Below are 16,673 nucleotides of genomic sequence, written 5' to 3'. Positions count from 1 at the left end.
AGAGAGATCCGAAAGAAACAGTGGTGCCTGTTCCATCTACAACAAACCACAAGATTTATGGACCAGCTTCCATCACTAACAATCACTTTGCACCGTCTCCAAGCCACTGAAACCTACCTGTGTTCTCTTGTCATCTGGCAATATTAACGGTCACATCAGGATGTTATCAGTCAAGGTACTGACACCACTGTTATCGGACAGCAACACCTTGACACTAAGAGCATCTCTATGAGGAGGACAAGATCTTGGGTGCTTCTTTCACTGCACCTCTCCGAACGGTCATAGCCCTGAACACCATTACTCTTTCAGACGAGTCTTTTGCTTAGGATGCTGACAGGATACTCCAGGATCATAATGCAAGAGCAGATCCTACGTATACTAGTCTACTTGATTGCGTCGCATCAGGATTTCCTTGTAACAGATAAGACCTATACAATTCCTTACTCCCATACTGGAATCTATGTGCAGATCTCTACGCCATTGGTGACCTTGTCCTGTATGGAGCAAGAGTTGTAGTTCCTGCTGCTCTTTGTCACTGCACCTTGTTTCACTTGCATGACAGCCACAGAGGTATGGAAGCAACCAAGTACAGAGCAAGGGAGTCGGTTTTCTGGCCTGGCATTGACTCCAACATTGCTTGTGAGGTACGTCAGACATTGCAGCCATCTCAGCAATAGGATCCTCTAATGAATGACAACAATCTGATGAGACCTTTTGAGTCTCTATCAGCCGACTTCTATGTTTTGCATGGAAGCTTTTCCTCGTCATCGTCAACCACCTGTTGTCGCCCCCTGCAGAGACAATACTACCGCTTCAAATACCATCAGGATCTTTTACTGCTACTTCGTATAGTTGGTGTTCCTTTTTGCCTTAGGACAAATGGAGGGCCACAATTCACCAATTCAAGGATTTTATATAGATATAGGGAATTTGTCACATGCTACCCTCATCCCACTACCCACAATTGAATGGCCATACCGAAGTTGCCATGAAGTCAGTTAAGCGCCTCATCCTGAAAACAGCCCTATCTGACAACATCAATTGTGAAGCATTGGACTGTGGCATGCTGGAGCTAAGAAATATTCATAATTTTACAGGACACTCCCGTGCCAAATCCTGTGTGGCCAGCCGCTCAGGTCACGTATCTTTGTCTGTCCAAAGGCATTCTCCTAGGAGTGGCAGGTCAAGATTGAAGATTGACCGCCATGCTTGCGCCTGCTATGAGCAGGTAAAAGACTCGGTATGACCAGCATAACCATACCCATTCCCTGCCAAAGTTGAGTGTTGGACAGCAAGTTTGGGTTTAAGACCTGACCTCTCATTGTTGGGACAAAGGTGGCACCGTCATGGGCCATGGAAAGTCAAGAGATTATCAAATTCATCTCCCTAGTGGTCAGGTTTGGTGGTGTAATTGCCATTTTCTTTGCCTAATGCCCCCCACTGATAGTGATCCCTTTACTTACTATTCCTCCAGTGAACCCTCGTTGTTCCCTAAGACTTGTACAAAAGGAGTCCGCTCGAGAATGCATTATGAGGCATGTGTGAGAGGGAGATTTAGGTACATGAAAAGATGCATTTCACATGTACCAGTGTTATTATTATTATATGTATCATTTATTAGGTACTTTAAAGTTTTATTTCACATGTTGCATGTCACTAGGACTAGATTAATTCCTGTAGTCGTACTAATGATATGGCAACATTCATACAGTATTTGTAATACTTATCTCTTGTTCCCATGATGCACAGTAGTCTGCCCACATTTGTCTTCCCGATAAACTATCATCTATTGTATACCATGGTTCTTGTATGTACTTGTACAGTACCAACATTAAGAGTCTACTTTTAGGTTATATCCTTGCCACTCCAGTTATAGTTAAGGAAGTTACCAACACATGCAGAAGTTATATGCAGTAAAATGACAAACTTGAAAAGTAAAATTACTTTCAAGTTTGTCATTTGTTCTGACACACAAACAAAGTTTTTCATGCTATCCTTTCACTTCCAGATAAGGTTCTGAACGGAGCTTCGTAATCTGAAATAGAAAGGCCCAGGTCAGTGGGCTCCAGGGTCTGCTTAATAAAGATCACAAGACAACATGCCTGAAGCATTGCAGGGATAAATAGAGAAGGTAAATTTCCCCAATACAAACACACTTTCCCTGGACGATCCAGCAATGGGAGGTAAGTGAATTTGATTCATTGATAGGAATCCCAGCATTAATAAGGACAGAAACTAAAGAACTTTAAGAAAAAAGACAGACGGGTTACTTTTCAACAAAATAAGCTTCTTGCTCTTTTTTAATTTAGCGTTGAACTTTAACCACCAACTTTGGTACTTCTCACAAGGTTTTACAGAAGATTGTATCCCCCTATATAAAGCACAAAATTCCCAATGTCATGGTGGATGATGGGAGTCATAAAACTGGTACAGATAGAGTCCACACCCAAGACACTTTCTTTATATTAGATCTCATGGGCACCACATACACCAACCCACACAGAAATTTTCCAAAGCTTGAAACAAAGTAAAAAATATAAAAAATATCTCAAAAAAAAAGAGGAAAAACTGGGAAACTGAAATCCTGTACTGCTGAGCAGTGATGTGAATTTGACAATTGCTAGATGAAAAGTGGAGTTACAAACTACCTTGTTGAAATAGCTCCAATGTTCAAACCAGCTTATGTTTTACCACAAGATAAACTAAATTTTAGTACTTGACCCAGTTTTAAACACAGAACTTATATTTTCCATTTTTTTTTTTTTTGGGGGGGGAACTCTCATATTGAAGTGCTGACCACATATGATTATTAGCTCAATCAAAATATTCTGCACCATATTTGTTTGAAATTTCTGTGATAACCAGAAGAAACAATTGAAATAAATGAAAAATTGTATGCATAAAAGAATTTAAATGCGCAAATATCATCTCTTAAGATTTTATTTTGTTCAGTAAAACTCCTTAATCATATATTGCTCTCCTCTATGCTGTGGACTCCAGTTGCACCAACTTTTACCGATCAAGATCCAAAGACCCTCCCTATACATGCCTAAACTACCATTCTTTCATTGCTATTCCTGTATTTATAGCCGTGGTCCGAAAATTCCCCCCACGAAAATTCCACCCACGAAAATTCCACCCACCAAATTCCACCCACGAAAATTTCACCCATGTAAAATTCCACCCACGAAAGTTCCACCCATATTTTCTATATTTTTTATTTTCTTTCATTTATTTAATCATTAGACCAAATGAAACTTTGTTTATTTCATATCAATAACTGAAGGTTTAAATGTTAACAATATTTTTTTACTATATATATATATATATATATATATATATATATATATATATATATATATATATATATATATATATATATATATATATATATATATATATATACATATATATATATATATATATATATATATATATATATATATATATATATATGCACACACATACACACACACACATATATATATATATATATATATATATATATATATATATATATATATATATATATATATATATATTGTGGGCGATTATTTTAAACAACTATCTTCGTTAAACAATCACCATCCTACAGACTAGTATTGAAACAGTTGTTTGTTTATTTTAAAGAACTATCTTCGTTAAACAATCACTATCCTACAGGCTATTCTTGAAACAGTTGTTTGTTTATATTAAAGAAGTGTATAATAAGAAGTGTATTTCCTTTTTGGCATATTTACAGAAGCCTTTTCCTGTTGGTATATTTACTCAAGCATTTTTTACTTTGGTATATTTAGAATGGCCTTAAGGTGTATCTTAAGTGAAAAGAAAAAGAAAAAAATTGTATGACGAGGAAAACTATGTGTACGAGAAGCACCGTGATAATCCTGCAAAAACTAAAACATACTGGCGATGCGAACTATTTTATCAAGGCTGCAAGGCGCGTATTCACACGCCTTGTAATTGCAATACGAAATGGATACAATCAATAAATATTATTTTATGTATTAAAAATTGTCTGTTTCCTTTACCATATGTATAACAGTAATTTCAACCTCACTTTCAATGGATACAATCAATAACTATTATTCTATGTTTTAAAAATTGTTTGTGTTTCCTTTCCCATATGAATAATAGTAATTTCAACCTCACTTTCAATGGATACAATCAATAAATATTATTTTATGTTTTAAAAATTGTTTGTGTTTCCTTTCCCATATGAATAATAGTAATTTCAACCTCACTTTCAATGGATACAATCAATAAATATTATTTAATGTTTTAAAAATTGTTTGTGTTTCCTTTCCCACACGTATTATAGTTATTTCAACCTCACTTTTATGATTAAACATACATGAAAGACAAGATGTAGAAATTCTTTGTGGGTGGAATTTCCGTGGGTGGAACTTGACGTGGGTGAAATTTTCGTGGGTGGAATTTGGTGGGAGGAATGTTCGTGGGTGGAATTTTCGTGGGTGGAATTTACATAGCACCATTTATAGCATACTGTACATATTATTTGTACCATTTTGTAGCTAAGTTACCTTCCTGTATCTCTTATTTTCTGTAGAGTTAACAGAATTATAATCTAATGCTCTGGAGCCTGTTTAAGAAATAAGAAAAAATGTTTTGTCACATATAGGTATGTACTGTTACCTTATGTATACATTACAACAAATACAGCCGTTTCTAGTTCACTGCATGACAAAAGCCTCAGACAGGTTTTTATTCTTGTCATGGGTTTGGCCATTTTTATCACCACTGGCCATCGCAGATTGGTGATGGTGGAAGATTTTAGTCTGGTTGCTCTCAGCAAATAAACTTAGTATGGGTGGCCCTGACTAGTACAGCTTTGCTGATTATAGCAATACACAAACTCTTCCCCACATAACTGGGTCTGCATATTAGACTAAAGGGATTTTGACGAAGGAAAAATCTATTTCTGGGAAGAGGCCTGTGACGCCCGGTGAAAAGGTCCTTCTTTACACTCTTCTAATATAAATCTTCCAAATATACTAGAGAAAGATAAAAGCATGGAATGCAGAGGTTACAACCCGCGCGCGAGCACCTTGTAGGTGTCGTGTATTTAACAAGGGCGTGTGTGAACCACTATTCACAGGCTGTCTTCCATTTAGATAATCCCTTCATCAATGGGGAGGGCCGTGACAGGCACTAGAGAACACAGTTGGACTACCCCTCTGACACCTACCACGCGCGCTCTCTAGGACATCCTTCTGCAAGAACATATGGCTTGGCAAGGAAAAAAGAGGGTGGGTCCGTACCAAACAACCGGGAAGGGTTTCACCGGGCGTCACAGGCCTCTTCCCAGAAATAGATTTTTCCTTCGTCAAAATCCCTTTTCTGGGGCGGCCTGTGACGGCCGGTGAAAATGTACCAGAGAATGCCTTCCAAGCCCAATACAATAATAACCTAATAAGGAGAAAACAAGCACCATGTAAGCCAATAATATAATACTGTAAGTAAACATAAAATTACAAACTAGCCAAAGACATAGGAGACGTAAGGCTAAAATAATATGAAGACAAGGAATCACCTGAGTGTCCAGTCGCAAAAGGTATCAATCTTACATGTCTAAGCATATCTAATCATTAAAGGAATGGTAATTACAATAACAGTTAAATCATAGGAATTAAACATGGTAAATATCTTAGGGCTAACGAACCACCCAGGAGAGTGGCGATGTGGTGTGAGAGGTGGGTAGGAGGGAGGAGAGAAGAGATGGAATAAAGAAATAATCAGAGTTTAATGGGGAGAGATAAGACTCCCCGCTGCAACCGTAGGGTATTTAAGGGCCTGTAAGTTCTTTAGATAGTGGCGTTTGAAAACCATAGGAGATTTCCAACCCGTATATTTTTTTAAGGTCATCAAAGTCCATGTTCTGGAAGTAATTGATGGAGGTAGCTATTGACCGTATATCATGAGCATGGGGAAATGATTCCGGGTTAGCATGTTTAATGAAGTAGAGGATTTGTTGTCTGATACCTTGAATGGTCATAGTACCCCCTTGTTCCCTGATAAATAAGGGGCCAGACGAGCAGGTGGCAGATCTAGCTAAAAAGGTCCTGAGAGTAGTGACTGGACACAGCGAAGGATACTGGGGAAGGGAGATAATCTTCCAAGGGGACCACCTATTTTGCGGGTCCTCATTTTTAACTAGGAAAGCTCTGTCTGGAGAAAGCAGTACTTCGCCTGTAGGTAGGAAATCAATGTTTTCCGGGTTACGTGAGAGAGCTGCTAGTTCTGAGATTCTAGCACCTGAGGCCATAGCTGTTAGAAATAGAGTCTTCCTAAGCAAAGTGATATAAGAGCAGGTCTCATTGTCCGTGTCTGACGCAAGTTTGAGGACGTTGTTCAGAGACCAAGAGACTTTTTGTGGCCGATCCAAAGGCCGAAGCCTAGCACACGCTTTTGGAATAGATGAGAAATAGGAATCCGCCAGGTTAATGTTAAACCCAACAAGGAAGATCTTCTTCAAGGCTGACTTGATGGTGGTTATAGTGCTAGCTGCCAGGCCCTTGTCAAATAGAAACCTAAAAAACGAGATGTCTAAATTCGGAGTCATACGAGTATGGTCTGAATTCTTTAGGAAACCTGCTAATTTCTTAACAGTCGAATCATATTGACGAATTGTCGAGTCCCTTTTGTCCGCTTCGATGAAGAGAACGTTTTCCGGGTCAATGTTTGCGTCTTTATGAGCTGCAAACTTCATGAAGTCCACAAAGTTAGGGTTTTGGCTATCCTTGAGGAATCTGACACAGTCTGTGTTTGGATTACTTGGGTCAGTTTGGGGAATGGAATCCAGAAGGGTCGGAGTTTCAACTCAAGGAGGAGAGGAAACCAACTGCTCTTTGGCCAGTGAGGTGCTACTAAGGCCACTGCTCCCCGGAAGGAGCGTAGTTTGTGCAATACTTTCATTAGAAGATTCACTGGTGGAAATAGGTAAATCTTCCTCCAATGGTTCCAATCCAGGGTTAATGCGTCTATGGCATAAGCCTGAGGGTCCATGTTTGGTGTCACATAACACGGAAGTTTGTGATTCATCTGAGTTGCGAATAGATCTACCTGGAGGCCCGGAACCAGCTTGAGTATCCACCGGAATGAAATTATGTCCAGAGACCATTCTGATTCCAGTGGTTTCGTCCTGAATAGTGAGTCCGCTATCACATTCTGGACTCCCGCTAGGTGGGTTGCTGACAGGAACCAGTTCTTTTCTGTTGCCAAGGCGAAGATAGTGACCAGGATCTGATTCAGGTTGGGCGACTTGGATCCTCCTCTGTTGATGCAGTGTACTACGGCTGTGCTGTCTGACACTACTCTGATGTGGGTCGACCTCGGAGGAGAGAGTCTCTTCAGGGTCAAGAACACTGCTATGGCTTCGAGAACATTGATATGGAACTGTTTCATGGCGGGTGACCAAGAGCCCTGAAACATCTGATGTTTGTAATAATCCCCCCATCCACTCAGAGACGCGTCTGTATGAATTGTCACTTGTGGGGGTGGGAATTGAAGAGGAACCGATTTGGAGAGGTTCTTCGGTTCGGACCATGGCTGTAGTCTCATTTTCAAGACAGAGGGGATCTTCGAGACCTTGTCTCTTAAAGGTACTGTGGCTCTCTTTCTCCAAACTCGATTGATGTCTTTGAGTTTGGCTTTCAATAGTCGATCTGTTACTGAAGCGAATTGAAGAAGGCCGAGGATTCTTTCTAAGGCTCTTCTGGACACCTGTTTGTGTTTGAGAAAATTCTTGACCTTGGAAGCTATTTCTCTTACCTTTTTGGGAGGTAGAGACAGCTTGTGCTGTGCCAGGTCCCACTGTATGCCTAACCATTCGAAGCGGTCTGATGGTAGTAGGCGGGATTTTCGGAGATTGACCCGAAATCCCAGGTTGGCGAGAAAACGAAGTACTTTCTTCGTAGCTCTGTTGCATTCCAGGGCCGACCGAGCCCAAATGAGCCAATCGTCCAGATAAGCAACGATCTGAATCCCTTGGTTCCTGAGTTGTTCTAACACTGTCTCTCCCAGTTTCGTAAATATCCTGGGTGCAATGTTGAGGCCAAAGGGCATGACTTTGAACGCAAAGGCTTTCCTGCCTAGACGGAAACCTAGGTAAGGAGAGAAGTTTCGAGCTATTGGTACATGATAATAGGCGTCGGTAAGATCGATAGAGGTGGTGACGGCCCCACGGGGAAGTAAGGTCCGTACCTGAGAGATGGTCAACATCCGGAACCTGTCGCAGAGGATGTAAGAATTTAGATTTGACAAGTCCAGGACCACTCTCAATGCCGACGAGCCTTTCTTCGGGACTGTGAACAAGCGGCCTTGGAACTTCAGCGATCGAACCCGTTTGATTGCTTTTTTCTTTAGTAACTTGGTGGTGTACTCTTTCAGAATGGTAGTGGGTTTCTGGAAGAAGGCCACTGGTGGAGGAGGAGAACCTTGTGACCATTTCCACCCCAACCTTTGGAGACTATTCTGTGAGCCCACGGACTGAAGGTCCAATGGTCTCGAAAGTGGTAAAGTCTCCCCCCTACCGGGGACTATATCATTGCGAGGGAGTGAATCTAGGTCCCTTCCCTCCTCGAGAACCCCTTGTCCTAGGTCCGCCTCGTTGACAGAACTGTCCTCTACCCCTGTAGCAACCTCTCTGGTGTCCACGAAAGGAACCTGAGGGTTCGTAGCTAGGATTGTATGCGGGTGAGGGCATCCAAACGGGGTTGGGTTGGGTACCTGGGGGAGCAGTGAGGTAGACCACCTGTTAAGGGTGCTTCGGTTGTAGAGTCGACGAAGCAGCGGGAGACTGTGAAGACGAGTGGGTAACAGACGATTGATGGTAGTGACCTCGGCTCGTCTTGTAAGGGGCAAACCTCTGTTTCTTCCTGAAGAAGGTTTGCTTTTGAGCTTCAACCCTCCTTTTGGCAGTGAGGTCCCACCTCGCTTGCAAATTTTGGTTTGCTCTCGCAGCATCTTGTAGAACCTTGTTCACCTCCTCCTGAGGAAAAAGGTTCTTACTCCAGCAGGGGGAAGCTATCAAGTCTGTTCGGTTCATGCCTGATCGAGGCCTCAGATAGAATGTGTTTCCTGCAACTAACCCGAGCCGAACAAAACTCGTGTAGGTCGATTTGGAAGGACAGAGACAGGTTCTTTGTGAATACCCGGAACAAGGTCTCGGTCGGATAAAGCGCGGCTAGAGACTCCACGGAGGTAATGGAGTGGAGAGACCTAGCTAACCTATTCCGTGCCTCAAACTCAGTCTTGAGAAGATTTTCCGGTAATTTGGGGAGCTTCTCGGAAAACAGATTAGAGGCGCAGTCTGGGTCTAACTTCCCTACTGTGAAAATAGAGGGGGCATCATCCCATATAGTAACGGTACTCGGGATGAGCATGGAGGTGGGTTCCGTCTCTTTAAGAGCCGGCATGGCAGAACCTTCTTTGATAGCTTGAAAAGTAAGACCTGCCACTTTATCTGTAATAGGCAAGGTAATACCTGGGGAAGCTGTAAATATGGTGTAGGCTCCTTTGTGTGGGGTGAGCTTGGAATTAGTGCACCCCCAGTCCGACAACGTCCTGGCCCAGAGAGCTTGGGCCTGCTCCTTAGGAAATATTACCGTTTCCTTCGGTACCTTGTCTAACCTAACCAAGGCATGTTCTTTCAATCGGATGAAGCCGTTGAATGGGAATTCTAGTCCCGGAGGGTAAAATTCCAGGTCCTCTAGAGGGCGGGTGCCTCTGCCCTCCAGAGTTATGGCACCATCTATATATGGAGCATGTAAGGCAAACCTCCAAGGGTTGTTTTTATCGAAGGGGGGTAACTTCGATGCGTCTGGGGCTGAAGGCGGAGGCATCTGAGTTCCGAAACGGATCAGACTCGCCACCATATCTTTGAGCTCCGTCATAGCTCCTTGGTCTGTCCTAGAATGTTGTTGTAGATGCTGTTGTATCTGCTCTTTCACAATATCCCTGACCATGGTGGCGGATAAGGGGGGCTCCCGAGCCCGATCCGCTGACGAAGCCCTGGACTTAGCGGACTTCGTCTTTTTAGGAGTCACGGTTTTAGGTACAGTAATATGAACATCAGGATCCTTTGAGGGTCCCGGGACCGGTGACACTGATAATGGCAAAGCTGAAGGCTTAAAGGTACGTAGTGGCTTCACCTTGGGTCGTACATGAACGGAGGGACCTCGAGGAGAAGCCGTAGGTTTATCAAAGCCGTGAAAGGAAGCAGTAGAGGAAGGAGTGTGGGGTGAAAGGGGGTCCACCAACTCATCACCACCTACCTGCTCATCCATGGGTTCGTCGTCCAGATCTAGAAAGGGCTCTTCCTCCGTTAGAATGGTTGCTCTAACCGCCTCAATTAACGGTGCCGCTGTCTCCGGTGGAACTGCTGCAGTAGTAGAGCCTGGGAATAGGCGAGAAGCCATGTCTCCATCAAGGAGATAGGGTGCTCCAGACAGCGCATTCCTCCCAAAACCTGACACCCAAGGACGGAGAGTAGCTCTTGCCTCCTGGAGAGATTCATCATCAGCCTGAAAGAGGAGAGGGGCTTAATGATGAAGCAATAATCGATGTAAATATACAAAGACCAATTAATTCCTCGCAAAGGATATTAACAGGAACAAACTAGAACTAACTTACCTCCTCGCTCAGGAGTAGGGATGACAGCTCATAGCAGAGTATAACTCAAGGCGGAGCTAAGGGTGTCGGCATAAAGCGACCCCAACTAATGACTCATACGCTAACGTAACCTATTAATAGTGCTAGCTATGTTAACAGTAACCACATCAATAAAACGTGAATATCATTAAACGTAATATCTTCAACTCGGAGAATAAGAGGAGGCAGGAATAACTCGTGATCGTAAAGAAACGGAAAACGGGAAATCCCCCTCTCTTACTCGAGCTTAATAAAGAAAACGAGAGAAGGGGTAACTCATAACTGTAGAAACAGAAAACGAGCACTCTAGCTCATGCTCTCAAGGTTACATAATAGAAAACCAACATCACACAATAATATGATAAGAAAAATAATAAAATTGATTGCTTTTTTCTTAGTAATTGTAATAACAAAGAACGAAGAATAACGACAACGTAACAAATAAACATAAAGATATAGTCTAAAGCGAGCACCTTCCTGAGGCGTGTACATACTATAACAAAGACTAAATCGCTATTCTTCGTAGGTCAAAATTGGACTTGCTCGCAAATAAATACCATAGTAAAAACTAGTAATAAATAATGATAATGAAATTGGTCATAAAACGTAAGTGATATAACCTAGATGACAGAGTACCAGATGGGCAATATTAACTTGTAAAATTACCGAAGCGAACAAAACCCAAAATGGCTGCCGATACCGAGGCAGACCAATCGCTTCCAAAACTCAAATCCACAATACTGGAAAAAGAACAAATGCCCGGTACTGAAATAAACTATCAAAACAAACTATGGTACTTAACATTGGTAAAGGTGAAGTAGCAACGCCAGTCATGTTGAATTAACGACAATCACTTGCGAAAAAACACTTAGCAAAACACTATCGACTTATCGGGCAAGTCCAAAACAGAAGGATGTCCTAGAGAGCGCGCGTGGTAGGTGTCGGAGGGGTAGTCCAACTGTGTTCTCTAGGGCCTGTCACGGCCCTCCCCATTGATGAAGGGATTATCTAAATGGAAGACAACCTGTGAAGTGGTTTACACACGCCCTTGTTAAATACACGACACCTACAAGGTGCTCGCGCGAGGGTTGTAACCTCTGCATTCCATGCTTTTATCTTTCTCTAGTATATTTGGAAGATTTATATAGAAGAGTGTAAAGAAGGACCTTTTCACCGGCCGTCACAGGCCGCCCCAGAAATGCTCATTTTAGGCAACTAAAAAATTTGCTCTCACATTTTAGCAGACACAAAACTTCATTTCTGTGTTCCCTGAAAGTGAAAGGAGCCACCCTAACTTGTTTTTATAAATGAGAGTGTGTTTACCACACATTTGAAAAGAAGTTATATCTTATATTAAAAGGAAATGTCAGGACTGGTGGCTATCCCACATCCTTGCCAAAAATGGAATTTTAATATGGTAATAAAAAAAATTTATTTATATATTCACATGATGTTCATTTTGCTTCTTTTTCAAATTGACTTATATCAGTGTTTACATATTGCTTCTCTTTCAAAACTTAGCTTATATCAACATTTACCCCAAACCTAAAAATTGCGTTTTCTTCCCTTTCAGTACAGTATTGAGAAAACCTAGCAGTGAATGGGAATAGCCTAGGTTTGAGTGAGTTGTAGATGCTTTGTCTTTCAGCCTCAAAATGAAACTAGTTGCCTATCCTCTTTACATCACTAGTTAGTGGGTATTTATATGAACATCAAGGGATTATAGAAATAAATTGCTGACTAACACACTGTTGGAGGTATGCCAGTAAAGGAAAGAGATAGTCAATTTACAGTCCTGAATTAATAAACTTATCGAGAATCTTAGACTCGCTCTAGTCTAGGGCCCCAGCAAGAAAAAAGAAAAAAAAAGTGGGGGTGCTCAAATAAAGCCGTCTAAATTTTTCTTCAGATCGTGTTCATAAATTCCAACCACTCCATCCTAATCACTTTTTTTATATACATTACCCAACATGGTGTATCCAATAGAAAAATAAACCCTAAATTAATACACTCATAAAAATTAAAAAAAATTCTATTGGACATCACCACCAGAAGGTACTACATCACCTAAAGCTTATTAATATTGGTAAGCAAACCAGGTTTCAATAGGTTAATTCCTAGCAAATACCAATTTGGTACACAACTAAGTTGCTATTAAGACTTTTTAAAGAAAGAGCCCTACTAAAGTCAAGACGTAGCTGCACTTCTAATATCATGAACCCTATCTCTCCGATATTTCATTTGACTGGGATTAAATTTCCTCCTAGCCTCTGTGACCAAACTTTTAAGGAGAGGACACATTTTTGACCGAGGAAGATATGAAATCCTAACCCCGTAAAACAAATTAGGAACATAATGCTGAATGTCTGCAGTCTAATCTAAATAATACTTAACAGCCCTCCCAGGACAAAGAAATCCATTTTCTGACATAACACTAACACTAGAGGTGGTCTTAAAATTCTTCTTAATATTTTTGCCAAAAGTTGCTTTATAAGAGGTTCACTGTTTAGCCAACACTAAAAAAAAAAAAAAATATTTTCTGTAGTATCTTATCCAAACTATTTCTAGTCACAGACACATTTCTTGTCTTGCTGATGAAAAATATACAATATCGCCTTTGACACTCTTTTGGAACCTAAAATAAGCAACCTAGACCAGCGGTCGCCAACCTGGGACATAATTCCAATTTTTGTTTTCTTAACCCTCTTCAGAAATCCCTCATACAAATTGCACAGAAGACAGCCATTGTTGTCAATTTAACATTTTGGGGTGATTTTAACATTAAAAATTTGAATCCAGCATTTAGCAGAATAAAAACATTGATTAACTATCTGTACTTACATTTTTTTTTTTTATATCATACAGATGATTCAAGGTATGTCAATGTGTGAATACAGATTCATTTGCAGCAAACATTAAAAATAAAATTCAAACTTGAATGAGAAAGAAAGCTTCATTGATCTATAATGCGATGAGTCTCAGAGCTAAATTCCAGTCAATCTTATCAAAACCTCCTTTTTTGGCTCTTTAAAAGGTGAATATCCTTCACTTAGGGAAAAGCAATGAAAATTTTCATAAAATTTTCAACAACACATTTATGAGAAGTGACATTTACATTTTCATCTGCCACAGCCATTAAGAATAGCTACCACACACTAATTGACATAAAATCAACTCTTCATCTTGCAATAACATCATTCAAGCCCAAAATCCACAAACTTATTGCAAATATTAAAAATGTGTAATGAATAAACTTGAATTTTCTTTTTTTAATAATTAAACTTGAACTTCATATCAAATACTTACATTTCACATTATTACAACAAAAGTTCACCGATTCTTATTGCCTTCACCAAAATCAAAGATTTTGCGAAAGGTGTTTTCACCCCTGTCTGTTTATTTGTGCTAACTTTAAACAAAAACTACTGTACCGATTTTGACCAAACTTTTTTGTAAGGTTGGGTATGAACCATTGATGAATCTGCAACATTTTGGATAAAGTACATCAAAGTATAAGTACTCTGTATAGAGCATACCTTTGCCATGTAAAGCAGCCTTAGTTTGCTCTTACCGTCACTGTATACTTGTATTTGGTGTATTTTCTTCAAAATCTAATTTAATTTGTCCTTTGGACGTACCCCATATGTTCAAGTTTCATTGAAATTGGCTCAGTAGTTTTTGTGTAATGTTCACAAACAAAAAATTAACATTGCCATTATTTTCAAGTACTGCTGTGTATTTGTACTACGATGAACTTTATCCAAAATGTTACATGTTCATCCTCAGGTCATATTAGACATGGCAACCAAGTTTGGTCAAAATCGGTACAGTAGTTTTTGTTTAAAGTTGCTCACAAACAAACAGATGGGTGAATACATACCCTAAGCAAAATCTTCACCAAAATCTATTCACCCCTATCTGTTTGTTTGTTTGCAACATTACACAAAAACTGTTGTTCCCATTTTGACCAAACTTGGACATCATATAGAGTATGATCAAGGATGAATTTTAAAATTTTGGATAAAGTTCATCAAAGTACAAATAGCAACTTAATAATATTGTCATCCAAAACAGGATGCCACCATTAAGTTATTGGCTGAAACTTCAAGATTTATATAAAATGTGTTACTTTGTTCCAGTTTCACAATATGAGCTACTGATGAGCTCCCGCAGAAACTTTAAAAAAAAGATTTAACCGATATAGGTACGCTTTTAAAGAGGCGACAGAGTCCTCCTAGCACCATCAGAACCCTTACTGACTAGTGTATTAGAACTGGGTAGATTAGGGTAAAATCTTGGCCTTACTTGAAGACTTTCTGGCTTTCTTAGTTTGACTAAAAGAAGCCAAAGATGGGGGGGAACCAAAGTGTTGCACTGAATTAAAGTTAATCTTAACAACAAAATGAAAAAATAAACAACAGATGCATCATTGAAAACTGAAAAGTGATTGCAGCTAAGGGGCGCTGCAAACATCCTTTAGTAATGCCTAAATACACTGTTGGCACTACCACCGTCATCCAAATAGTCAAATTGAGGATTTACAAGGTAAACTTTACTCATATAAATAGTTAGTGGAGCACATTTTAGATAACTTTTCCTGATTTATGAGCAGGAATAAGAATGGAATTCATAATTTTGTCTTTGTAAAATTTGGGGTGAAAAATTTGTTGATGGGTCTCTAAGCCTTTTTGAAGATGGTTTCTTGTGCCTCTTTTTGCAATCTGTCATATTGTGATGTGGACAAGATATGATTATAAAGGTTGTAATGAAAATTTTTAATATAAAAAAGTTACAGTCTAACCTCTAGCTATGAAAGAATCGGCTTACAAAATTTTCACTTCACGAAAGGAGATGCGAAGAATTTTACGATTCGGATCACGAAAAATGTTTCGGACAACGAAAGGTAGTACGGAGCTGGAGCCCGACCGTATCCAAGATGGATTTTAAAATTCGCACGCCGCCAGCCGTAAACTCGCAACTATACTCCTGCGTTCCCATTGGTTATCTCCTTACTGAGATGCTAGTTACCACCATGAGATCCTGCTCTATTGGTCGTCATCTACTGTACTATATCCCATCGTGCATCTACGCTTCGACGTTCCTAAGACTTCTCGTTCCGGCAACGATATCGTAGGCATTGACTTAATGTTTGTGATTTTGCTTTTGTAACAATTTTACAGTATGTACTGTTATTGTGTGTGATACTTACGATACATCATTAGCCCTGGGTCCCAAGAAAGTCGCTGATGTCAAGGGAAAGAAGAGGATGATGTTTTCCATGGAGATGAAGATGGAAATAATCAAGAAATACGAGGCTGGCATGCTGTTAAGTGTGCTCAGGAAAATTATAAGAAGCAGGTAGAAACTAGCTTCTTTGGACGAATATTTTGGTAAGAGGCCTTCGGTAGAAGCAGACCAAGCGCCAGCTAAGAAATGAAAATGGCAGTGATGAAGAAAATATGTAGTGTAATTAAATTTTGATCCATTTGATAATAAATTAATAATAATATTCTGGAAAAGAAGTGTTTAATTAGAGCAAACAGTAAAGATAAAGTAACAAAAATGTGGAACCTTACCTTTGGAGTGAAGCGATGTCCGAGAGCGAGGTGTGGGGCGGTAGAGGATGATGAAAACGGCGGAAAACTTTTACGTATAAGTGACAGAAAACGTAAACACTTGACTTTACAAAACAGTAGGAAATGGATCCATAAATGGCAGGAAATATTAACACTTAACTTTACGATAAACTTAAAATAAAATTTCTTTTTGTTTTCCTTTTTCTATTTTTTTTTTTACTTTACATTTTCTATTTCCTGCCATTTATGGATCCATTTCCTACTGTTTTGTAAAGTCAAGTGTTTACGTTTTCTGTCACTTATACGTAAAAGTTTTCCGCCGTTTTCATCATCCTCTACCGCCCCACACCTCGCTCTCGGACATCGCTTCACTCCAAAGGTAAGGTTCCACATTTTTGTTACTTTATCTTTACTGTTTGCTCTAAT

General features: G+C 40.0%; 1 long non-coding RNA gene and 1 pseudogene across 1 annotated transcript in view; both read left to right on the top strand.

The window, feature by feature from the left end:
- LOC137657851 (E3 ubiquitin-protein ligase MIB1-like) overlaps positions 1-16,673 on the top strand; it is a 421,337-nt pseudogene that overhangs the window by 266,864 nt on the left and 137,800 nt on the right.
- LOC137657802 (uncharacterized) overlaps positions 1-16,673 on the top strand; it is a 75,024-nt gene that overhangs the window by 46,242 nt on the left and 12,109 nt on the right. Inside the window, exon 2 of the long non-coding RNA XR_011047206.1 lies at positions 2,009-2,131. This is a non-coding gene — a long non-coding RNA (uncharacterized lncRNA). The remainder of the gene's footprint in view (positions 1-2,008; positions 2,132-16,673) is intronic.

The sequence above is a fragment of the Palaemon carinicauda genome, chromosome 1, assembly GCF_036898095.1.
Source record: "Palaemon carinicauda isolate YSFRI2023 chromosome 1, ASM3689809v2, whole genome shotgun sequence".
NCBI lineage: Eukaryota > Metazoa > Arthropoda > Malacostraca > Decapoda > Palaemonidae > Palaemon > Palaemon carinicauda.
Note: the sequence above shows the minus strand (reverse complement) of the source record. Positions and strands in the feature narration are given on the sequence as shown.